The 27,974-nt window shown below is 32.8% G+C and overlaps 1 protein-coding gene across 1 annotated transcript in view; it reads left to right on the forward strand.

Moving 5' to 3' along the window:
• The first annotated feature begins 10,711 nt into the window (after positions 1-10,711).
• LOC106103332 (roundabout homolog 1-like) overlaps positions 10,712-27,974 on the forward strand; it is a 30,746-nt gene continuing 13,483 nt past the window's right edge. The window contains exon 1 of the mRNA XM_013283069.1: positions 10,712-10,871. The gene's annotated coding sequence lies outside the window, so the exon portion shown is untranslated. The remainder of the gene's footprint in view (positions 10,872-27,974) is intronic.

Raw genomic sequence — 27,974 nt, forward strand, 5'->3', positions numbered from 1 at the left:
TTAGCATCGTAATTGTAGCATCGCCAGCGATGTATTTACAGAAAGGCTTAGAGTCTACCCAAGTTAGGAGTGACTAGGCCATAGTCAACGCTGGCCCAATGCTGGTTGACTTCATACATATATTTCTTCTTCGCCGATATGTGCAGGTTGCATCACGATGTTTTCCTTCACAGTAAGAAATTTATGTTACTATATATATTGTACGATAAATATGTATTACGAGAGTTACTGCAAACCTATTTTACTATTTAAGGTTACTAAAGGGAACAACATGTTCCATTTGTTTTCCTATCAAGAGTATCTATTACGAAATTGCGGTTTGATAAATTGCCAAACATTATTGTACGCGGTGAACTTAATGGACGCACTTTATTTGAAATATACTCCGCTTTACCTTTTTCCTTTCTTAAACTTTTATTTCAACAGAGTTTCTCGTTTTAGACGAATTTCCATTAATAATGTACTCAGATGTATTTAAAACTTCATATTCAAAACTAAATGCTCCTCTTAGAGTAGTAAAATAACTTTCAATATAAGGGACATCGTAAATTTTGTTTGCTATCAGACTTATACCAATTTTATAAATGAGAAAATTTAGATGGACGGATGCTTGTTAGAGTTTGTAACCTCAACAGCTGAATGGATTTCGACGGAATTTGCTTTAGATTTAGAGGATAGTCCGGAGAAACACATAGGCTACTTGCTTTTGATTTATTCAATTCCATGAGGACGGAGTCGCGGGCAAAGCTAGTCTGATGTAAAAAGCATATACATATTGAGAAATTGGAGGAAATATATTTTTTATGAAGTTTGATAGGTTTAAAGTTTGGGATTGCAGCTACGATTGACTGATTAATTGTTTTTTTTTTAAATACACTTTTTTAAACAAACAGCTATTTAAAACAACATTGTGTTATTTTAAAAGCTTAGTAATTAAATCCCAAAATCCAGGACAAAAGATTTTATGACTAGCTGTACTTATTGTTCACAGGCCATTGCTTATAGTTTTAATTGCATTGTTCTAGACTATTTGTGTTAATTAACCGATAAACATGAAGCTTAATTGTTAACGTACGTGTTTCTGTACATGTAATTGGGTCTAATATAGCTGTATATTTCAGAGAAATATTCTCTGGTTTAGTTATTTCATTAGTTTCCCCTGAACAAGTAAATATAGTTACTTATTTTAACGGTCAAGTTCCAGAAAATTATACGTTTATTATAAAATGCAATGTTGTTTAAAAGAAAACTGCATTTGAAAAGTTCAAACGGAAACAGAATTAAAATAGCCTACCTTATTAAACACACGCAAACGTGAGTGTAATAAAGTTAAACGGAACAAAACTTTACAAGAATTTTTATACGTAAATTACTAGAGAATATACATTTTATAACTATTACATCTCTTAAATATTAAGCTTATAATAATAATGTTTTAAACAATACATAAAACTTAAATAGTAAAATTGAAAATCTCATTTTTAAAATAGTGATAGCGCGATGCATAACAGTTAACAGCGCCATCTAGTTTGTATAAAAGTAAATTAGTAAGAAAAGTCCCTGAATAACGACTTCCATAGTGATACAACGCACATTTCCAGTTCACACCAACGTCGAGGGTGAAGTTAGAGACCGACAGATTTTCATATTCATCGTCGGTGGAGCGTGCCGGTAAATTATCAGCTCGGCTTTCCTATTCTCCCCGTCAGATCGCGTGTGGCGCGCCCGTGTCTGTTGGTGCCTTTCGCACGCGATACAAAAATTTCCTAATATACTTCGCAGATTACTTTCCTACAATTACTCTCACGGTTTCCTCACGGCATCTTATCCTTAGTTTACACAGATTATGTTCATACGAGCTTTTTACAAACTAAAGTAAACTTTAAATAGCTTTCGTGTTTTGTTTTTATTATTAGTATCTATTTAATTGTTTTGTCGACAGTTGTTTTTTTTAAATGCCTCATCTAAGATTAAAAATAGTTACATAATGCTAAAAGTTAATCGATTCTATACTTTTCATGGTACCCGGGGTCAAAAACTGCTATATACTTTTTTATTTATTGTCGGTAAATGTAATAAAAATATTTAAATTATTGTTGTTAATGTTGGCAGATTGAAGAGTTTCTTCTTTCGATATTAGACCTTAAAACGTGAAAGTTAAAGTTGAATGCAGTTTGTCACCTTTATGAAAATTCATCGAACGTGTCCTCCCTTAATGAGCGTGTGAGGGAGAATTGAATGATGTGTTAATTTGTTTTGTCATGCGATGAAGTAACTCACTGCTAAGATTGAAGGGAACTCACGAAAGAATTTTCTCACAAATTGAGATACCTAAGGGTAATGGTGCACATACTTACATCTATACTAATATTATATAAAGGAAAGATTTGTATTTTAGTATGTATTGATGTAACTCAAAAAAAAATCTTTCACCATTAAAAGCTACGTTATCAGTGAGTAACATTTTCACGCGGGCGATCTCGCTAACAAAAGCTAGTTAGTTATATTTAAATCCACGAATATTAGTGGTAATTTAATAATATTGTAACACTTATAGAAATTGAAGACTACGGTTTAATATTTGTTACCTTTAGACCTCACAAAATAGTGGGAGAAATGTTTGTACATACTTAAAAAGTCCATAACAACAACAAGATTTTCAGTTCTAACATATAATTAACAATTAGAGGGTTAATAACAATAGTTAAGTAGCTTTATAAGTTCAAACGCATAATACTTTGTTACACAATCAACGAAATTATACTGTACAGCGTTACTGGAATCAAGACAAACGTTTGCATGGACGTTTATCGTCCAGTAATTTGTAACATACAAAATGCATTTAGGAAGGTCAAGGCGCCGGCAAACGAGCGGGCGGCAATTTGATTACCACTGACGCAGCGCGCCTGCAAATTGTCCAAGCGCCCATCTAACTTTCCCTTCAATGAATACGGTCTAAACTCCAGCGAGACGAATTATAGCATTAATTTGCCTCGGCCCTGTGGTCGATTGTTTGTAATTCGTTTATTAAGATTGACACTTTTAACATTCCTCACATACTCCGAAAATTCGCCAGAATTCTCGGAGTGTGTTTTCGGAGCTTTCTCGCGATAAAATATAAAATTCGACAGAACATTTTACTTCATTTATGACGATAAAAGTGTAACGTGCGCTAAAGCTAATAAAAAGTGTATTTTTTTGGTAACTTACAAACGTAATCATTTTTTATGCTTATAATTTCACGATGTTGATACAAGTTACGTATTAGACAAATTAATCGTAGACATAAAATCTACCATAAAGATTCTGTTAGGCATTGCGAAGATTGTTTTATAAGATTGAATAAAATAAAGTGATTTTCAAAATGACAAATGCAAAATATCTTTACAACGTTTCCAAAGTATTTTTCGATTTCTTGGTTCTTTCTTTAAAGAAAATTATCAATGCAAAGTATCTGCAGCGACAGTGTTTAGCGCAAAGGGGAAGGTAAAAATTATGATCGCAAAAAGTGCTTTCGAAGAACCGTCCACGAGACTCTTTTGAATAATCAATTCGTCACGAGCCGCGGTAAAAATATTATGTCCCAGACATCCACAATGTCCACCTACATTGAATAATGTAAGCATTTAACACTCATAATGCACTTTTGAGAATTCACTGCGCAACAATGGACTATGATTATATTATAGACATTGTAAAGTTTTAACTTTAACGATGTCCGAAAGCGACTATTGTTTCCGTTGTCCTAGCATGCGCCTAGACAATTTATTCATATACTCTCATTGTTTACTTTTCAAGCAATTTTAAACCTTACAGCATTTAATATAAGATGCATTATTATTTCATGGGAGGTAATGTTAAGTTTGCAAGAAATGTATGGGGTTTAGGGTGTGATTTATATTCGTCTTTTGTTTTTGAATGTTTAGCTAACATCGGTATCAATGGCACAGCCTGAGAAGGTCGTTATTTTTATACTGCGCGCTCGTATTGTCATCAAATGAGATCGTTAGTACGTAAGCGGGTGGTCGGGTACATTGAAATTCTATTGACATAATAAATCTTTATCTTGGCAACATTACAACGAATGTACACGTAAATCGTTAAACAATACAGATAAAATAATATTCTTTGACGATATTTATAATGGCAAAACCGACTTACAATAGATTTTATCATACAAGTCTTTAGAACAACATTTATTAATCGAACTATTTTTGTGTATTGCTTATTGCTTTTAGAAATAGGTTAGCTTAGAAACTTAAAGAATATTACTAGCTAGCTTATTCACTTACAATGTATAGATATTCCTACAACAATATCAATACATATTTTTAAATTCAGATGACAAAATAAAAAAGTAAACGCCCACTTTATTTTAAAGAAAAACGATCGAATATATGATTGTGTAAATTTTACGTTCGAGTTACAATTCGATAGGAAAAAACTCATTCACGGACAGACGTTTTTTTGGCCCAAAATTACGTGTCATCCGCTGATATATTGCGTTAAACACAACAATGAGGTCTCCGGCGCGTTTGTCAAAATAAAACTCCATCTACCTACACATGTATCGTGTTTTTCGAATCACCCACACACACGTAAAAGTGTCACACGGTCCAAAAGTTGGAAGTTTTGTTCATAGTAAACAAAAATCTTTGTTACAACTTATATGGGATGTGTCAGGAAACGACATTTCAACAATAAAATATATCTTAAAAATACCAAGATAAGGAACAACGACATGTAAAAAATACTGGTCGTGTTTACATTTTCATTTCTAAAGTCTTGTATAAATTATCACTATTACGTGTGGAACACCTCTAAATATTTCAGATTTAAAAACTTTTTGAACAAATTCATAACGGAAACCATATTATAATAATAAGGAGGTTTAAAAAAAATTGATCTCTTAAACAGATAATTTCATCTTTGCCTATCCCAAAAAATAATTAAAACAATTCTTCTGTTAAAAATATTTATGATTCTCAGAAAAATATAGTTACTCTATATTTGTGATCCTTTTTAGTAATGCTACTAAACTAAAAGCTTTCAAGTTGAATGGACACATTTATTGCCTAAATAAGTTAGGTGATCGATTCTCGATCGCATTACAAAACCAATGTATTGTTGTCTAGGGATGACGTGTGACGTCGCTCATTGTATAAAGCCGATGTTGAACAATAAGCTGACCATCTGAAACAGCCCTTTGTTGCGGCAGCTGAATATTTTTATACAGGATGTCCAACGAACCGAATTGAGGCTCGACATTTATTATAAAGAAATATTCACAGGGTGATATATTGTACACCTTTTTATGTGACGTTTAAACTTGCTACTTTTAATCCTTGATTCAGATTTTAATAGATAAAATTGATGTTACTATATTTGTAAGCAACGCTAGCGACATCTGTATAATGAATCATAAAACTCGTTAATGTTAAAGAGAGGTTTTAGAAGGCAGGCGTTATTACGTTGCTCTTTTATTGCGACTGGAAATTTTTGGGAATCGTCCCGAATGCAAAATTCCGATGCAATTTTAATTCAGAACAATGAACGAAAATAGTCCTGTTTTACCACTCAGCCAAATAACCTCTTAGCTTTAACGAAGCAAGCAATAAAGAGACAGAATTAAAACGTGAAGTGAAGTGCCCTTTAGAAGATTTCACGGACATTCGGCATTAACACTACCGCGTTAATGAGGTAGGCAGTGAGACCTTGGAGCGTGTCCAGAATGCCTTGTAAACACTTCAATGTGGCTATCAGAAGTTATTGAAAAAGATCTATAATATTATAGGCAATTAAAAAAAATTAATAAATGAATATCGAAAACCGATCCAATTGTTTATTTTTGCCTGCGAAATAATGGACTTTTTTCATCTGCCTTTATCCAGAGGAGGTTTGTATCCGTTCTTATTTCACTCATGTACATACGGTCGAATAGAAAACATATATGAAACCTTATTTAGTTAAAATATAGCGGTAAGCCTACGCCTTCACTCAATTTATCCACTTATTTTCATTTCGTCTCTTCGAACGAGACATCTCAAGGACAAAGCTCTCAAATTCAAGTAGCGACCACTTACACAACCACGAGGGACTCATAAATAAAAAATTACTTATAAATGTATAAAAAAAATATCTTCCAGACCCTTGCAGCTTAATTTTTCTGAGGACAAATAAATCACGATAGTTAATTGAAAGATGAAATTAGCATTTTTTTGTTTCGAAATTGGAAACAACGCACTTAAAAGCTTACTTCAGAAATATTTATTTCTATTATCTATTGCCTATTGCCAGTAATCGTTTTAAGTAAGTATACTATAATTTTAATTACAAATTACATTTATCTTAAGAGTGGGCGCACACCTTTAATTAAACTATGGCGCAACTGTTGTGCGATTGTCGTTTGTTTCGCAGCCAATTCATCTATTTGTTGGACAACTAAAAATCGAGTAGTGTGCACACCTCCATATAAGGTCATAGGAATCAGAGAGACTAAACAGTTGTTTGATAGGTTAGTTTTGTGCGCCCTATATAATTCTATTTTCATAATAATTCAGTACTGTTTGAAACGTAATATTTCGTTGTAATTCCCGAATACGGTACACGTGGTTCAGAACGCATCCTATCACTATCATTTGTTGTATCAGAGTTGGAGGCAGCCGTTTGTGATTGTGTGAATTAGCATATAGCGCCCCCCGGCGAGAGTTGTGTGAAATGTTCCCGCGTTTTACTGCTAAATTAACGTTGTACAATCAGCAGTGAAAGTTGATTAGAAAGATTTTCATTTTCCTTTTGATTTTGGTTTAAGACTTTCAAATTTCTATGCACTTATAACTGTAATTTATACTAATACTAGCTGTTCCCGTGCGGCTTCATCCGCATGGAATTATGAAAATTTTATTTCATTGTTTACATTTGTCAAATTATCAATAGGAAATGTCAAACTGACATGACATGACCTTGGCAATCTTGTTTCCTTGATGTTGGCAGCAACTTATGGTCTCTTTCCCACATTAGGGTTTTTATCCAAAATGTTTACCCCCTAAGTTTAATGGCGGGAAAAAATGTAGCCTAAAGCGTGACGTAAGGTTAGAGCTTTTTATTAAAAAGAAGGAATTATTCAAAAATATGTTGTAATTGTTGACATCTTAGGCAACAAAGAAGTGTGTGTTTACGCTTTATTATAATAGTATAGATTATAAAGTGGAAAGATTTGTATATTTGTATTATGTACATATTGAAATAACGCAAAAACTACAGGGCCGATTTCAAGAATTCTTTCAATTTTAAAAATTTACGTTATCACTGAGTAACATAGGCTTTTACTATTTTTTTTGTTCTACGCGGACTTAGCGAGCAACTATAAGTTTGTTTATATTTTTTGGAAGCTAAGATGCTATGCTTCCTAAAAACTAAAGTTCAAATCCGACATTTCAATGTAGTCTTTTTTTAAAGTTAAAAAACACTGGCAGGTAATAAGTTTACCTTTAGGCATTTGTTTTGCTGACGCTACACGATGTATTGCAGGAAGCTTGGCACAGAGCACTTGAATGGCATAGTTTCCGATCCCAGTTGAAAGTTGTAACTAGTTCAAGCATACCTGGATCTCTGTAGCACCTACCTGTAGACGAAAATTAATGTGTGAATTCACTGTTAACTACACCTAAACTTCATACTGTACTTTGAATTGCTGTCGCGAATTCGTCTGCGGGAAAATAAAAAGTAAAAAAAAAACATAGCCTATGATACTCCCTGATAACGTAGCTTTTTAATGGTGAAATAAATTTTGAAATCGGCCCAGTAGTTTTTGAGTTAATTCAATACATACAAAAATACAAATCTTTCCTCTTTAATATAGATCAATAAATACTGACAACAGCATGGACAGCAATCAGAAGAACAGATGCAAAGTATAGATATGATTTTATTCATATTCTAAGACTTTTATAGTGCGACAGATTTATTTGGTTCAGTGACCAAAAACGCGACTAAACTGGATTGTCTTTAAAATATTGTGCTAGTTTCTACTCTACTTTGTTTTTTTTTTTTAAGTACGATGCTGCAAATAATACAAGGCTCTTTAATTGTACTTATTAGACAGCGGAGCACAGTCCCGTTAAACACGCGAGCAAAATGAATGTTCTGTTCATGGAGTAACATTTTATATAAAAAACTCGAATTTATTTTTCGCTCAAACAAAATTATTTATTTGTAATGTGTTTAACGTGATCAATTAGTTGTTCTCACATATCGAAACGCATTCATTTGTTATGCATTTATATCGTTACCACCATTTATGACCTAAGATACGAAGCTATTGGTTTACCCTCATCGAGTTTCTTAATATTTTTTTTAATGAAAATTCATAAATATTTTTTAACATGTTGTTTCCTCTAATTTTACTCAATTGAGTAATGCTAGTGTTATTTCATAACCCGTTAATAATCGACAAATAACGTTATCTATACGTTGTAGTGTACATGCATATAAACATGTCCGCGCAAGCTATCACAACCATAAACGTAGAGTACATAGCGCCGACCAGCAAACAACCGAAAGCTCTATCTCGTCGGAAGATTTTGTGAGCTTAACTTGACGTCGGGGATTAACTGCACTTCCCTGAAAATTACTTCAACATGCAAACTCTACGAACGACGTGACTTTTTTAAATTAGTTTGACGGGAATGAAATACACGTGATGGGTTTCTGTAACGACTTTTTATGAAACAATAAAATTATTCATTTGATTTCATACACAAGTCTTTCATTAAAAGTTCACCTACGAAATTTTGTTAAAGAAGCGACATTTATGCCTTACCTGTCTCCAACAAAGCAAACAATTCCTCTAGATATTAACCATATAGGTTAAATCAATTTTTAGAACTAAGCCTTTTAATCTAGTAGGATTAAAGACGTGATAATCAGATATTAGTGTGTTACAGCTATGAATAATAGCGTTTCATTGTAAAAAGCAGTTTTAAATTACATTATCTCCTGATAAATTTTCCCCTTAAGACTCTCAATGATGGTCACTTGAACGTAATATTTTCACACAAGGGGAGGACAGTGAGGCCAAGCAATTTCAAGCTTGTTGTGACAGCACAGTAGGTATTTTTTTGTCCGTTGTTTGTCTATTGCTCTGCCTTACTGTCCTCGTATGAAAGTAAAGTAAGACCATCCTTGTAGGTAACATTAAATTGTGCTGTATCACTACAACTCTATTATTCAGTGCCACTTTAAACATCAGGCCCATTAAAACACGTTGAAAACGTCAATTTGTCATTATAAATGCCCGCATCTTATGCAACAATGTATCTTGTATACTTGTCTTATTGTATTATATCCAGTTTTGTTACTGCCAGAAATATTGAGTTTGAGGCTTCTCAAAGTAACCTGACTTGATGGCTCATATTTTGTGCCTGCAAAGTAAGGTCGTTCTGTCCATAGCTGTCTAGAACATACTGGAACATTTTGACTCCTATGGTCTATTACATTCCAGCGTAAACACACTTTCGAAAAATTCTTTCTTTATTACAATTTGAATTTTTATTTTGACATTTGCAATTGAGAATTCGACAAATGTAAATAAAGTAAAGTTATAAAGACGATATTAAAATAAAGTTTTTATAATTTCAGGCGGATGAAGCCGCACGGCAACAACTAGTTTCTAAATATTTTTGTATGTTAATTCCACTTTAAGTTTAATATAAAATTAAATAGTTGTTCATTGCCATACAGTAAATAAAAACGTAAGCCGTAGAGACATTTCAATAGCGATAGCTCGTACGTTTTAAGGTAAATTTTGCGCAATCAGCATACGGCGTGCTGTGAACTAAATTTAAACTAGATCGATACAGATTATTCTCCACATCGGCTGCACTCGCAATGCAGACATTTTATTAATAGAACCCGGGGCTTAATAGCTATTCCAATCTTGCACAAATGGGCTCGTGTATTAACCATCAACTATTCACTCGTGCGTTTTGCGCGCTTCGCTATTGCATGTTTCAAATGACATTTCATTAATGATTATTATGTCATTTGTGGACAAGGTAGCGATAGGTTTACCATATAACAGGATACAGTATTAACTTACTTATTTAAAGTATTATAGTGTTTTTAATAAATTGTATCTTAAGGAAATAATTCAAATCGATCGTGGATCGTCAGTTTTAAGCGTAAGATGTAAAAAGGATACAAAATTAATGCCGTAACTAATGAGACAACCCTTGAAAGTTAGCACATTTTACTGTATTTACAAGTCGAATACTTCGCCGATAAAAGCTGTGCTGAAAATCTGATTTAAAAAAGTCTTTACATAGTTTTTTTGTAGAGTTACGATTATGGTTCTTCTAACATAATTAGTATGTTTTTTTTTAATTACTGAATTGCGTAGAAATAAAAGTCAATCGCAGCACCATATGCAATACGAGTTAGAAAGAGGAACACATCGTAAAAAAAATTGCAATCTATTAGAATCTAAATTCAATGTATCACATACAATAAAAATATTGTTACTGGCCATTTAAATTTGTCGGTATTATCCTTTTACGTAATCGGATACTTCCTTATTGATGTTAAAGCTCGATCGTACTCTGGGCAAATGTTCGCCGGGGTTGATTTGCCCTCGCGAAACCACCCCACCTCACCCCGCCCGGCCCACGTCTAGACCGGGAGACAGGCCCATGTTAGTTGCCTTCCAGCCTCTGAGAGGGTAGGACGTAGCGCTGTTTTAGCGTATGGCGCGAAATTTGAATGTTTGAATTACGATTGTGACTTTTGAAAACATTTTCAATTGAGTGCTAGCTTTTGTGCAATTTGTGACGTTATCGTTGGAGTTTATATAGAAACTGGGATGTTTAAATTTTGTAAGTATTTATATATTACGCTGTTTAAATTATTTTATAAATCGGACAACATTTAAATAATGATATATTGACGATATAGGAAAAAAACCAAAATATCTTGCGGCACATATTTTAAGATTGACACTTTTTGTAATAAATGGTAACAAAATGTAAACGTACTTATACTACAAGACTACATATACTATAAGATGGCGATTGTTTTAAAACAATCGTCAAATTAGTAACAAACATTGGTAACATGTATGACATAGTAATGTAAAATTTGATTATTTTTTTTTAATTTCATATTTTCCTTTCCACGTGTAATTTAATTTATTTAAAAAGTAGTGAAATACATAAAAAAACACATCGCAACACCACCTAAAACATTTTCATAACCATCACTCGCAAATAGGATTGGCGACGGGACATCATAAGAGCGTTTTAAGTGCAGACCTATTGTAAAAAATATGTCCAAAAGGGATGTCAAAACGTACTTAAGGGGGAAAGAGTATTTCTCGAAGACATTTTGCAAGGCTCTCAAAAGTTGGAGAGGAGAAAAAAACGACTTCCGGCCGAGCCGACCGCCACTTATCCGCGCCGGGGAGCGAAGCCATGAATTAGCAAGAATACACAACGCCTGAAAAGAAATCTCGATGATTAACTGTTATTTTCGCTTAACTATGACGTTTATTGCTTAAAATTCCTTTACGTTACCGCTTTAAATAAATAAAGCTTTCATAATCCTAATCTAAATCAAAAGAGATAGGAGATTAAAATAATCTGTAAGCCAGTTTGTGCGCTGTTGCCAATATTTGTCCGGTTGAATTTTAGATGCGGGTGTTAATTAAGATTAACTTTATATCTCCGGTATACTTTTATTTAATCTTACCTCTTACAACCATAAATAAAATAAAGATTAATAAATCACCGTTTAAAATAAAATTAATTAAGTTAACGTGAGCTTTAACTACGATACAACTTCTGTACATATTCTCATCGTCCTGTTTTGAAACATAGGGATAAGTATATTTATATACAGATGGGTTGACAGTGAAATAATGACAGTGTGAATCGCGTTTGTAATATACTAGCTGCAACTTTCGACTTCACCCGCCTGGAATTAAAAAAAATAATAAAAAATGTAACCAGTATTACTAACTGACAACGTACCTTTTTAATGGTGAAAGAATTTTTGAAAACAGCCCAGTAGTTTTTGAATTATTTCAATACATACAAAAAGACAGATATTTCCTCTTTTGACATTAGTATAGACGACTTCGCCCGCGAGAAATTAAAAAAATAGTAAACATTTAGCCTATGTTACTCAGTGATAACATAGCTTTTTATTGGTGTAAAAATTTTTGTAATTGGCCATGTAATTTTTAAATTATTTTAATACATACAAAAAGACAAATGTTTCCTGTTTATGGTATTAGAATAGATATAGATTTATTTAATCGTTACATCAGTCAACATTCATGCTAAAGTCCTTGTCATTAATATACTCGTAATGTCATCGAGCGGTAAATAATTCATTGAACGGTTTGTTGTAAATATTATATCACTTGATGTGTATTAAATAAAGTTAATGGAGGCCCATTGAATCCCTGAATACTGTCGTTAATAAGTAACGAGCGTCGGCATTGTTCAAAAAACATTGTTTGCTTTTTTATTTTACGTGTGGATGATAAAATTTTACTGTACAATTTGGAGTACATTGCGGTCGATAAAGCTATTGAATAAGCCTTTGTTATCTAATGTATCTATGTATATTAAATTGTAGCATATTGAATGTTGGTTCGGTTTGTGTATAAAATTTCGATTAAGCAACCAAGTCAAGGATCTCTGCTTCTAATTAAGAAGGGAGTAAATTCAAATTTAAAAATAAGTAAATTTCTTATTACCTTTCAAAGTTATATTTATGAAAAAGAGCGCGCGTCCACCTTTGACTAAAATATCGCACAACTGTTTAGTCGCGCTTTAATTCCTATGAGCTTACGAGTATATGGTTCGCACACTGTTCAATTTTCAGTTGTGCAACTAAACTATTGAGCGGGTTACAAAACAAACACCGAACAACAATTGTGCGATAGTTTAGTCTAAGGTGTGCGCCCGCTCTACCAACTCAAATGTCGGCTCACAAATCTTCTTTTAATTGCTGTACCCTCGCCGGTTAAAGTAAAAAGCCGGAAACGTTACAAATAGAAACATTAGTTCTTGTAACCGTGTTATTCGATACATTTAGTTAGAGTTGCGTTTACTTACGCATTGACAGGAAAAAAATGAACACGCACGTAACCTATTAGTTTTTAACCAATGATGGCTCAAGTTATAATGAAAAATAAACGTGAATGAGGTTTAAATTATTTTCTATTCAAATAACGATTAGATGTAATTTGAGTTAGGAAGTTTTTCAACAAAGCACATTGTATATCTAGAAGTTAATGTAATTCATAGTTATTTTTACAATAGAAAGACATATACATGGCGAAACTTTGTAAAATAATTTGACATATTACAATAACTTTGAACCGAAATCCTAAGTGATACGTTGGACAAATCTTTTTCTAATATAGTAATGCGTTCCTTTTTAAACCTTATTGAAGTTAATTATTTAATTTATCTATTTATTTAATTGAAGAGCGCGAGTCTAAAGAATGTCACGTTCTTATTCCCGCAAAGATTAAAATAATCCTATTTGAACAAATGTGCACTAGAATCTAAATAGCCTTAACATGACAATGCGAGATAAACGTAAAGAGTACAATACACATAGAGTAAGAATATTACAATGTATTCCATTGATATACTGGTAGAGTTTGTATGAGACAACGGTTAATGTTTCTGATCTTGTCTCCTAACCCATTGGTGTCACCGAGGTCATCGGTAAAGCGAACGGATGCAGCCCATCTTGTACTTCTATTTGAGGTCGTTTAACATACAATACTTATTATATAAACACATGCGCATATTTACAATCCATGTCCCTTTAGTTCCCGTTTTCTTATTTCATTCCCTGTTTGCAAAATGCAAGTTGACAATTTAATGATAGTTTCAATTAGGAAGATTGCATTCTTAATTTTTATTGTCTATATTTTAAAAAAGATATAAAAGAAAAGATTGCCTTTAGCAGTGTATTTAGATTACAGAAGATTTAGTAATAAAATAATACTTTAATTCCATATATGTATATAATTCTGCAATATTATTACGAGTATATGTTAATTTTAATTTCTTTACTCTTATTCCAGCCTCCATAACACATCTTGTTACTTACACTGTAAGCAAGTTGTATCCATATTTGGATTAATAGTGGCATGTAGATTTCGTAACTGTTTTTTTTATCTGTGAAATAATCTTTATAGTTTTTGTTAACCCACTAACTTCTCTACAACGCCGTCAGAATGCCTTTACAAACAAAACTCAAAAGTAATTCAATCTATTCCAAAGTTCACTTCAAAGTAAATTGATCAATTTAAGGTATCAATCTCCAATTCAATGAGGTCACGTAATTATTCCTTCACTTTGCTATCAGGCCCTCTTCCTAAAAGCCTATCCTTGTAACCCAGATAAGGCGATATCTTTTGACCTCGGTTTATCTTTCCACAGGATAAGAGAAACAATGAATTTTAATTCCGAGTGCAAGCCGACTGCTGACGATCGTAAATATTAGCTTATCCAATGTTATTTAAAATGTGGGTGATGTTTTAACAACGTACAGACGCGAACAAATATGAATAAAAAATGCATACCCGGTTATTCTTTAGCTGCTAACATAATCTCTCCTCTCTGATATTACAAGAAGACAGAAAGAGAGAACGATTTTGTCGTTTACAAGTTACAGAATTGAGTTAAATATACATATATCGATTTAATAAGCAAGAATTACACCTGCATTTAACACAAGAGTGTTTTTAAAAAGTATTGTAAATCTCTAGACATACGATAAATAAACATGTAACTACAACAGTGAATCAGAAGGTTAATGCCGCGATATTAAATTCTTTTGTTCTCTTATTCGAAGTCTGTTTTTGTTGGTGACTGTACACAATGATATCTCAACACTAATGTCTATAAATTGAATTAAAACTTTCTAACTTAATGGGTGCTTTAGACAACAAAGTTATACAAATTGCTGTTCCTAATCGAATAAACGTTGAAATAATTGGTTGAGAGTAATTAAAATTAACCACTATCTCTGCTTAGGAACAGTCTAATGTTTATTATTCAGCGGCACATCGTCGACACTTGCTTGTTTACACTTATGGGCTTTATCACTTAGTAAACTTAATTTCAGTTAACTGCAACTTAAGGAGTTCTTGTATGTTAAAGATAAGGTTATTAAATATTATAAAGTTTTATTACACTTGAATACGACACCAAATAAACATGAAATTGTTTTGTTGGACATAAAATTATTTAGCTTTGGTTCATCATAGCGAAGATTTTATTCGATTCGAATCAACTTTCGCTAAAAAGTACTAAACCTTACTAATCTATGAAATAATTAAGAGCAGATATTAAAGGGAGTCTTAATAATATTTATTTACTTAAGTTTGTCGTACGTATAGCCCTAATCACCACATTTGTTTGAGTTTTATATACAAGTAAATTACTAAGTAATTAAATATGAACTCATTACCTTCTCATCTTCATTTCATCTACATAACTAAATAACTAAGACTCGCTGTTCCTCAATATCATCTCTAAGTTATTTATCAACGTGACATCGAAATCCAATTCCATCATCAAGTCTATCAAAATCGAATAAAGTACAATTTTCCCCCATTACCGGCTCCGCGTTTCTTCCGTTATTTTACGTATCGTTTCCGAAACTGAAAGGAGGGTAAGACGAAGGCGAAAATAATAAATCCATATCGAATATGCACAAGAGGGGATGAATTTAGTAAGCGAAATATGATATCCAATGAAATTCGCATGTCGCGGCCATTTGGCGATCAATCAACAATTAAATGTTGTGTTGTCGGCGATACATTATCAACAGGACTACGGGTAAATTCTGATTGATGGGATTTGGCGCTATGAATCCATGTTGATCATGTTTGCGCGAGTGCTACTTAGATCGTGCGGAAACTATCACAAAATGACTGATGCGAAAATCTTATAAACGATATGTTTCAATAGATTGCGACTCTATTGAAACTTGAAATATAATATCCAATATAAAGAAATGGTTAGTTAAATAAGATTAAACGCTTTCTCAATTTATAGAGATTTAAGCCTAATTATACCATCCGTAGAATAATTATTAGTACAAAAGAGGAGCAGTATTCTAGGCAGAATTGAAGCGGGTTCCCATTGTTATTTTAGATAACAGGAAAAATCTGCAATGCTCGCGGCCACGTCCCGCTCCATGCTCCATTGTTCAACCTCATTCCAGTTTACGCAGCAGATTTCAAACCGTGAGATTGCATTTATCATTTTTACAGAATTCTTTAACCCTAAATTGTTTACTTAACTGGCGTTTCCAATCGCAATTATGTCTTATTCTATTTGATTTGAACCCCGATTGACTTTGTAGGCGTTTAGCGCACGGGGTCGATCGTTCCCATGGCTGGGGTGTTACGCTATTTTTGTAAGTCGTCACGGTGTAATTTATGAGCATGCGATGTATTCCTACGTGCTTTTAGGGTATGTCCGGATAGCGATCCTCACTAATTTATGTCCTTGTAAAACGTAAAGGACGAAATTTTAAGTGCACAAGTATAAGAGTATGATAATAATAGTTCAATGTTGAAAATCAATTCATAATAGAATACCAATTTTGTATTGCCTTTTTGTATACATGTATAAGGTTCCTAGAACATCAAAGACTATAAAATAGACCAACCAAAATCAGCATTGACATATCTGACCGTAGTTTTAAAGCTATTTGTTGAATGATAAATACATACTTCGAATTTTAATCGCATGGATTTGTTAGAACACATTATCTACATTGTATGTTATAAAATATGCGTGGATTAAACAAACGTTTCTAAACTAGTTTAAAATGTTAGTAAAGCTATTAAATGGTTAAATTATTTCACCGATTTGTAGTCAAATTATTTGTCAAGGATCTGTTCCCAAAATTGCTTCCAAATTTAGCGACGAGTGGTTTGTCGTCGGGAATGCACTTCACATGCAAGCGTTCCGAACAATGTGGTATAGCTATAACATCTAGTAGAGTGGACATAATAAAATATATTTAATTTATATGACGTATACTATTTTATTGTTTGGAACTTAGTACTTATAATGTTACAAATTAGAATTTCTACTTAACATATGAATACAATATTATCGCTGTACTTGAAACCTTTTATGGTCTAACTTAATGTCATGGAAAAACTAATGACGTGTAAGAGTAGCGCATCTGTGAGTTTTGTTCCCGTAATGTCCCTGCTTGCATTAGTATCACATATTTATGGTCACTTGATGTCTACGATTCACTGAATTATTTAAAATTTATTACGATTATTATAAATTAAATAAAAACTGCTTACTGCTACTGCTTATTTAATGAAATGTTCATTATTTCTGTCTTTTACTGTTGTCATAACTTTACAAAGATGTAGTGATGGCTTAGTGAAAAGAAAGCGGGATTTATAAAATTGAGTCCATCGATATACATATTAAACAAAAAAAATAGTAACACTATCAAAAATTAAAATGTAGTTTTAAAATCTTTTGTCGCGTCTATTGTAGCTCAGTCTATGTTGCAACCCTCCGGGAATAGATCGGTAAGTTGAGTATATAAATTAGCTGTCAGAGCGCTAATCGGTCCGACAGGCCGCGATGAAACTTTAGGAGAGCATCAGTAGTTGTCTGAAAGGCCAACGTGTGTACCACCGAAATAAACGCACAATAACGGGGGCAATTTATTTAGTTATACTTTTAGCAAGCCCTCACGAGAAGATCTATTTTAATTAAGAGTTCTATGAAAAAAAAAATATAAAACACTGTTAAGCATGACATGGACAATGTATTTTGCTACCAGTAGAAATTCCGAACGCATATAGTTAAGTCCAATCAAGTAAATTACTTTATTACTAGTCAAATTATACATCAGCACATTTATCTTAAAGCAATTTTTCTATCGGACAGTCGCATCAACCATTATGGAAGTGAATGTGGGTTCGATTCCGGACGGTCGGTCGTTTCGTACGGGAAGTTAACGGAAACTTCACGGACATTAGTGTCCCCTCGTTCCAGATTCACACGCTTCGCAGAAAAATGGCATCTGCGGGACGCGACACAATGGCCTACAATTACGACGGCCGTAGTAATAAGCGTGCCAATGAGATGGCAATAAAGTCCCGCACAATACCGCCATAATTAGAATTAACTGTTTCATCCTCGCCCACACACTGTACAAAATCATGGAGATTGTAGTCTGACGATACTTTATGTAATGCAAAAACTACGTATTTCAGTAACGGTTGTATTCTTTCTCATATGAGATGGCGCAAACCTGAGGCGAGAACTCCGAAGTGTTCATTGACGCCTATGGACATCTGTAACACCAAGGAACTGCAGACGCATTGCTGGCCTTTGATAGGATCCTATGTCGTACTAATTTGGAAATACTGCATAGGACAGATGGTCACACAAGACAGCTGTATTTCTTACCATTAGAATTTCTCTCACAAATGGTATCTTTTACACTTCTTGCATACCGTATTTGAATTAAAAAATCTTAATCAAAATTGCTTCCAACTTTTATAAAAAGAAGTGATTTTAATGCTGCAATAAAAATTTAATTAGTGCAGAAAGTAGTTGGAGTTTGTTCTAGAGAATTCTTTCAAGAGTCGACAATCGCTTATTGTTTGGTCAATTAAAACGATACTGTTTCCTTGAGAGCGTTTGTTATTGAAATTCACGGATTGCCACTCAGGCTACGCTTAGAGGGTTTAGTGGGAATTAAGAGAGGAATGGAAACACTGGCAGTATTGTTGGGGTTTTTGGAAACAATACGCCATTGTGCACGGGTCTAGCAACTTAAATATAGCGGCTTTTTGTTTAATATCTTGCTTTTACATTTTTGTTTGGGTTTCTATGCAATGTTTACGTAAAGATTTAGTTACGACTTATAGAACAATAGTCTTTATTGTATGGATGTAAATTGAAATATTACATTGACTTTTGAACTCGTAATGAATTCGATAGCTTCAGTTTAATGCTCTTTATCTCATAGATTAAGATATGATAATTTCTAGTATATTTCGACTATGTTTTTCTAATTTGTAATAATGTAGATTTTGTAAGTTTATTTACGTTCTCCGCAAAACTGAATTATCAATCTTTAAATGACATGTCTTATCTTCGTTATGATAATTGAAGTTTTCACATTGAAAAGAAATATATTTGAAGAAATTACTTCCCAAAATTCAGTATGATTGTTTGATCAAACTCGTTTGATAAAATCAAAAAATTCTTGTATCATAAAGGAGTATACAAATGCAAATTTCCTGTAATTACCCCAACCATAAAATATTACAACGTCAATTCCGTGTCTCGTAAATAACGAAACGGATACACCGAATCGAATTTATACAGCGCTTGTTGGAAATCAGACCTTTAGTTATTCGTATGGTATTTTGGCAGTTTTTAGAAAAGAATAGTTGTTTATCATGCTAAACAAGATCATATGAATATTTAAAAGCAGTAGGAATTGACATTTCTTAATCAATTTGTTTAATTAATTTTGGCTGCGTTTCCGAAACCATCATTTTTAATGCAATTAAAATTTCGTGATAATGTTTCACCTCTGTTTATTAACGAGCTTTTCAATTTTGAAATAAGACCACCCAAAGATTCTCTTATCGCGACATATTAAATTTAAGTCAGTTTTAATATCTACAAAAAACGACGAATGTTTCAAATCTTATCCCGTACTATTTTTATTACTTTGAAAGCGGTCGCATATCTCAGACTCGACTAAGTAATTCGCTTTATTTTATCGAAGCAGTTTATAGTATTATCGGCAACAGCGTCCAAACTACATCAATCTTCCGTTTTGAAATTCAATCTGCTCTTTTTAGACCCTCCAATTAAGCATAATTTAAGATAAGCCTTTAATTTTAACGTCCCGGGTGGGCTCTTACACTTCGTAAGCCAGTCATTAGCCACCTTTTTTAGGTCTTCTTTTATATCTTTTGTCTTAAAACACATCGTATATCTCGGATATAATCCATAATGCATGAGATATTGTACCCTTCATAGCAATTACGTGTAATAAATCTTAAGTTAGATCAACAGCTGATGCACTTTCGATTTGAATTTTATATTTATAGATGAATTTTTGTAATCTTTATGACTCTTAACGTTGAAAATAATTGCGACGTGGAAAAAATACAATTAAATTTATCGTCCCCGTTACCACTTCAGTGGCTTAAAGCTCTCTCAACTCAGTTACAGGCATTATCTTTGGAAATAAACGAGCAATTAAACAATCTAATATACTTCTGTCGCCGCCGGCTCTCGAGCGGGGTGAAATCATAAATCAACATGTCGTGGAGTGGTGATAAACATTTTGTGACTTCCAACCCAGGTGATAAAAAGAGTCCCTTTTTTGGCCACTGCACCCGTAAAGAGCCTTTACGAGGGTGACATTTTTTATCTCTAACTGCTCCTTAATTGTTACATGGTCACTCTTTGAGTTTAATTTCATCCCTTTCGACAAAAAGTGGTCCTAAATAAATGACTTCAACGAGCCGATTTTTGGGTTTAGCGTAAAAAATACGAAGGTTGCGTTAGTGTGTAATGAGGTTTTGATAGAAGGAATTCTTTGTTGATAAACGCGCCGCATGGACGAGACTCAAATATTATTTTAATGCCGCATGCTTACACTATTAAGTGCTTGCTAATGGTAAATGTAAATAAAAAGCTCACACTTGTAAGTCTTAAAGTACGGCGCAGTCTCGTTGCGGATAAGAGGGTCAATATTTTGATAGCGCGCGTGGTTCGATAGTGGAAACATTTGGTCAAACATTGTGCAACATAAGACTGTTGGTTGCATGAAGACAACATAACGTAGCTTTCGCCACGCTCTGCGCACGCGCAGCACACGATAGCTCGCTAAAAATAAACACATCAAATGAATCAACCGCTAACTGGAGAAATTCCTTAACATCAAAGGCGACAGTTACCAGGATACATTTAATCCTTTCGTTCGTGCGTATAAACTGTTAATCAATTTAAGTACGACACTCCCTTTTAATTGTGTCGTACAAAATAACAATAAAATTTACTAGCCTATTAGTTTTTGCCCGCGACTTCGTCCGTGATGAATTAAAAAGGAACTTAAGAGGTAACGTGTGTAACAGACTATATTGTTCGTCTGTTCCAAATTACAACGAAATCCGTTCAGCCGTTTTGGAGATAATTACTAACCAACAATTATCTATATAATTTTATGTATTTATGTATGTGAAGTGTGATGCTATCAGATATATTGATTATCTTACTCTAAGTGAACACTTCAGCGTACTAAGATTGTTTCTTTAAGATTTTACAAGACTATATGATATGTAAATTTTATATTAGATCTAACGATACAATGTTAGATCAAACTATTCAACAATAGATATCTAACACAAACCTTAAAGTTCAGACGGGCATTTAATGACGTGGAAAATTTGACACCTCACCCACGAGCGACCCAAGTCAAATTATTCGAAGGTTTATTGACGGTCCGGAGAGGTTTGAACGAGGCACTTTCTGGCTATTAAATTCAGATATAAATATTACGTTTACCAAAAATTCATTTAAAAATATACCCATTTATAAATGCATGTAAAAGCTATTTTGTGTCCTCCGCTTATTTGACAACCAAGAGTACAGACTCTTGGTTGTCAAATAAGCGGAGGCATTTTAGTGTAACGTCAAATTAATAAAAACAAAAGAATCAGTTAATATAATAGATTTTAATGTTGTTTTTCTTACAGGTGAATTAACTATATTTCTTTTTATATACAAGTTGATTGATAAATTTATGTGTGTTTGTTTTAATTGATGTGTGTTTTAACTAGCTGTTCCCTTGCGACGTCATCCGCATAAAATTGTGAAAATTTTATTTTATTGTTTACATGTGTCAAATTATCAATTGCAAATGTCAAAATGATATGTCGATGACAAACCATGGCGACCTTGCTTTTTTAATGTTGGCAGCAACTTATGGTCTCTTTCCCACATTAGGGTTTTTATCCAAAATATTTACCCCCTAAGTTTAATGGCGTGAAAATATGTAGCCTAAAGCGTGACGTAAGTGTATTGCTTTTTATTACAAAAAACGATTATTAAAAAATATGCTGTAATTGCTGACATCTAAGGCAACAAAGAAGTGTGTGTTTACGCTTCATTATAATAGTATAGATGAATAAATTTGTTTCATACAGTACAACAACGTAATAATTATTAATTAAGGTAACAGCCTATTACATGCATATATACAAACAAAAGTTAGCCTTAAAACAGTTGACTGTTGCTTTACTTTACGTTTTTTGTATAAAGACACAATGGTCGTCTATTTATCCAATTAACAGATAAATATATGTTACTGATAAGATATCCAGAGGTTATCGGTTTAGTAATTAGTATAGTTTATCATATGACAATCAATTTTAACATTCAAACAATAAATTATGCATTCAATAATGCTATGAACATTTTGTTTTCGACTCATAAATATTAGAGACCGATCATAATATGCTTAATAGCATCTTTAACTTGACTTTGCTATCGAAACAAATGTACAGTCAGCTACACAAATATTTTTTACGTGTACAAAATTAGTTACTTGAGTAGGACATTGGTTTCAAAAACAAGTATCCATATTCATCAATTACTTGTGTTCATTGTCGAAAGTATCCAAACGTACTTTAGTATTATTTTTTTTAATTGTCTAGGTTACACATTTATGAAACTGACTGTATTAAAAAGGGATGACTATAGTGTCCCTCATTTTCATTTTTTTACTCGATAGTATTATGTATTTAAACAATATAAATGTATAAAAATGTAATGTATGTAAAAAAAATGCAGCTTTGGTACATCGAATAGCCAAGGATTTCACTTCATAGGTCCTATTTCTTAATTCCAAACTACAATTAAGCAGAGTCTAAAAACAAGTGACTGTCGGTCTATAAATCAATCCCTGTCTGAGAGAAACTACTAGCGATTTAAATGTTATTGTACAAGTCGATAGACTAAAACAAGATGGTCGAATTCTTAGACCGCGCGCACACCTTTGACAAAACTATCGCATAACTGATTAGCTTTGAGTCCTATGAGCTTATATGAAGGTGCGCACATTACTAGATATTTAGTTGTACAACTAAACAGTTTAATTGGATGCGAAACAATCGACAATCGACAGTTGTGCGATAGTTTAGTCAAAGGTGCCTGCCCTTATTTGACTATATTTTTATCACATGTAGCAACTTTTAACTTTGTAATATTCGTTTATTTTTTGTAACACAAAAGAAGTTGTTTTCAACACAGATGTTGTTTATGTGTTGTTACAATAAGAACAAAATTTTCATTAATATAAATGGTTGTCAATTTACTTTGGAAGATAAAGTAAGGGAGAATCAGAATCAAGGAAAATTTCTACGTAATGCATTAGTTGATTAAACGCCACATGTATTCATCCATACATTCTTAGTCAAAACAATCATAGGAAATTTGCCAATAACTCCTAATAACGTACGTAAGTCTATTTACCACTCTAAAGTGGTCAAGAGATTTTATTAGTTTCTCTATAGAAATGATCCCAAGGGTTCTTGCGGAAGATCACCGCTAGGTACGAGTACTTCGATCAGAAGCATCCAGCATTTACAGCTGAGCGAGGACCCAATCGTGTCAGTACTGCAATACACATTTTAAATAATTTTTTTGTCATTTACGTGTTTAATTACGTGTTTATCACTCCTTTTTAATTACTTTGTTATTTTTTTCTCTAAATCCTAATTGTGTTGTAGTGCTGATAAGATTAAATGTTTTTTTTTATGAAATAAGAACTAGTATTCTTTACAATCGTGTCGAAAAGTGGTTGTTAAAATATCGAACAAAGTTATTTTAAGTAAATTATTAGCACCAGATATTTAAAAGCGAGCTTAAAGCTATTCACAGGCCCCAAAACTCACCCTTGACAATAATCTATAACAGCTTTGTGGAGCCGCTTCCGCTGTATACAATAGATGCATGCAAACTTCATGAAATGGGTAGAAATAATCCTGTGCCCGGGACTAATACATCACGCGAGCTGTCAGTCGAGACCGCACGAACAAAAATAAAGCATTGTTAGAGACGGGCAATGCTTTGTCGGAAACTTTGGCAAAAACTTGCGCAATTTTTGGTAATACACGCCACATGTAAAAAAATGAAATGCTCTTAAAATTTTTGTTGCCAAGTTTTATTTGATACTTTTCGTATAATAAAGGTACTTTGGCATAAACTTTTCGAATTTTGTCAATGATCAATTTGAGACTTTTATTCATTAATTTTATTATGCGGTTTTTTGAAGAATACTTTTATCTGTAAAAATATTTGTCTTGGCCCTCTGAAAATACAAAACAAAATATTTTAAACTGAAAATAACATAACCCAACAATTGATTACGCAATCTGAGGGACAATTGGTATTAAACAAGCATTTTAATCTTTTTAATTAACGAAATGAATCGTCTTTGAAAGATCAAATAATTGCCGCAATTAAAAAATAACAGTCGCGATTACAACTGAGCAATGGAGTCCTAAAATAGACCCCTGAAATGGATCCCGGGACGGTCGCTACTTACAATTAATCAATTCCAAATTTGGAGCACAGTTCATATTTTAAAAGACCCGAACGATCAATCGCTCTTTGTGTGGGTCTAATACATGTCGACACTTGCCTTTCCCGCGGCGTTAATATGTGCGCTGCCGTCAAAACAAACGTTACTCAAATACATGTTTTCTTATTAATAATAACACACGTACACTAAAATGCGTATGATCCAAACGTGGGAGTGAAATTAAAAAAAAAACTTTTAAAACTTCGTAGAATAACAGCGCAAAAAGACGCCGGTATTAAATTATGAAATGTAGTAAACTTAGGCTACATTTAGGTAAAATATTAACTAAATCAATAATAAATTGATCGTAGCTTATACGATACCTCCAGTTTTAGAAAAATATTACGAAACATTTATGGTAGTTCAACAATTATGACATTTTCTTTTAAACTCAAGATAAGCAAATAGCTTGAGTAAGTTAGTGATTTTATAAAGAGTTTCACTTTATATGTGCGACGCTCCTATATATATTTATATGGTAGCGTCGGTCTGCTATAATATTAATCAGGTCCACAAACAATCTTCAAATGTTAATAGACTATGTTGACGCAGCGCTGTGTGAAAAATAAACACGATGAAGCTTAAAGCTTAGTGCATTTGCTAAAGTTATCTCGACGGCCGCACCTTGAAAGTAAAAAGTCAACATTCGTATTATGTCTTCGAGTGTCCCTACAGTGCTAACGATATTGTTGCCACAAGAAATTTCATCGTCGCTTAGTATATTTTGATTTCTAATAAAATAACAATCGACTTTAACGTACACTTGAATAGAAAAATGTACAATGGACGTGAAATACATACTTGAATAAAAACGTTCTATAACAATTTTAAAAACTCGGGATGTTAAAACGCTGAAAGCTTTAAAATAACGGCATACTTTTACCGTCGCTTTCAATTATGCTTCGTACCGTACGCAATATAGCTACGCACCTATACGTCGCGTACCCGCGTGTCGGCGGACGGCCGCTCGGCCGCTTACATCGAAAGAGCTCATTGTTTATATCGGGCGATATTTTTTTGTGTAACTGGTGCCCTGTCGTCGCTCAAGTGGCAATAAATTATAAACTTAACCTTGGCTACGTTTGTTTTGGTTAACCGTTTAGTTGCTATACGCATGTGTGCATCGTGAGAACCATCGAATTGTGCTTAGTAAATACATTGGAAATGTTTAAGTGTTTATTTTTAATCCGTCATTGCACTTAACTCGCCGTAAGAAATATATTAAAAACAAAACATGCGTTGTGTAAACAAAAGGATTGTAGTTTACAGACAGAGGTGTACTTTGAATATTTTAATAATGAACTTATGTTATTAATGTCTCAATGTCTTATTCTGTTTAGTGAACATGTCAAGATAACAAAAGATAAACAATAGATGTGTTGATAATCGTAACATGAAACCAACGGCAATAACATTCTATAGATAGTTAATTGATTTTCCACTGAATGACCACATAGACTAAGGTTTCTACTAATCAAAAATGTGATTTTGAATTATGCCAGAAGTTATATAGTGTCCAGTGTTAGAGTGTGACGAACAATTTATTTAAAATTTTAAAAATCTACTGAACTAGTTTAGAGAAAATCAAGAAGGTTTTTTTTGTATTTTAGTGTGTTGGTAACATACAATATTTTATTGCCACAAAACTCCGTCGAATTAAGGGTGAACAAAAATCATAATATAATGTAACACTTCGTAACATTCAATTATACGTGTAATGTGAAATGTGTTAAATTCAATTTACGCTAAAATCAATTTAGTGTACGTTAATTTAGCCGGATAATTTCGTCATTGTTTTCAAATTTAGATTAGATTTGCAATTCGAGTAATTAAGTTTCATTGGAGCGTAATGTACAGAATAATGAGCTGCGATCCTAATAGCTATTTAACCTGAAATTAAACTGATTTAGTGCTTTTGTAAAATACTTCCATACGATAAAACGAGAAAAGCAAAAACATTATACAAATATATCGGTCTTTAATCCATTTGGTTAGAGGTCTCAATGGAATGCACAAATGACCCTTTTATTCGGGAACAGATCCTAAAGAAGTTTATCCTCTTCCCCTTCTAAATATTTAGTATAAATATCCTAATCTTTCAAATTAAATTTATTACTTGTCTGATAATCTTATATTTATAACACGTGCCAGATTATATCTTATCTCTGACTACTGCCGCGTTCCTTTGTAAACGAGAACTTTATCTGAATTTTTTTTTGAATATCTTTTCATGTCCAAAAAAATCGTATCATTTAGAATTAAATTGACTAGTCTATAACTTCTACCACAAGTGTGTCGAACAATGTTGGCGATTTATTTTTCATTTGTATGTTTAAGTTTGAAGAAATTCATGTACGAAAATATATCTATCTCTATTTTTTCCAAGATAGTGAGTGGGATAATAAGACTATAAGTTTTGGCAATGAACACTCAGTCTAACAGTGAAAATATGTACGTAGTATAGTATAGTATAGGTATATTATTTTATTAACTCTAATACGAGTATGTCTAGTGTAACCCACTCAGCTGTGACGGAAGTTCACATTGAGAGCAGTTGGGAGTGATTTGACACGTCAAATATTATCACCCTTGTATTCTTCTATAGCTGTATTGTCTACAAAATATTAATTTAAAATAAACCCTTGCTACATTTACTATCGACTAACTGTAAAATGGACTCTTACGCCTAGACAATAAGGAAGATAATTCATTTTTATTGAATGTTTGCTACGCTTTTCGTTTTAGTTATTGGTTTTCAATAATGTACTCGAGTTTTTGATAACTACGAATGTAATAAGGAAACGTCGATTTTAATATTAATTTTTATTATTATACCACCATCTTTTCACAGATGATTTGCGTTGAATTTAATTTAAATTGGTTAAGTAGAGTGAGTAAATACCTAACCTATAAATTGAAATGTAGAATTTAATGAAGTTAACCAATGACTTATATATTTTAAACACTACTTCACTAGAAGAATTCTTAAAAAACATTCGTTAAAATGTTTAAAAAGGTACACTTTACACTTCCATATAAATTACTGAATTTATGTAGGACGTTCATCGAAACTTTGTACTTTGGTATCTTAAATTTATACTAATAACATTAGTTTATGTTGCTTAGATAGTTACTTAAGTACGATATTAAATTTTTATAGCAAGCATCCCTAATATAAGTGTAATATCTATACTACTTACTACTACATATATTATAATAAAGCGTAAACACACACTTCTTTGTTGCCTAAGATGACAGCAATTAGAGCATATTTTCTAATAACT

The sequence above is a fragment of the Papilio polytes genome, unplaced genomic scaffold (assembly GCF_000836215.1).
Source record: "Papilio polytes unplaced genomic scaffold, Ppol_1.0 DF823823.1, whole genome shotgun sequence".
NCBI lineage: Eukaryota > Metazoa > Arthropoda > Insecta > Lepidoptera > Papilionidae > Papilio > Papilio polytes.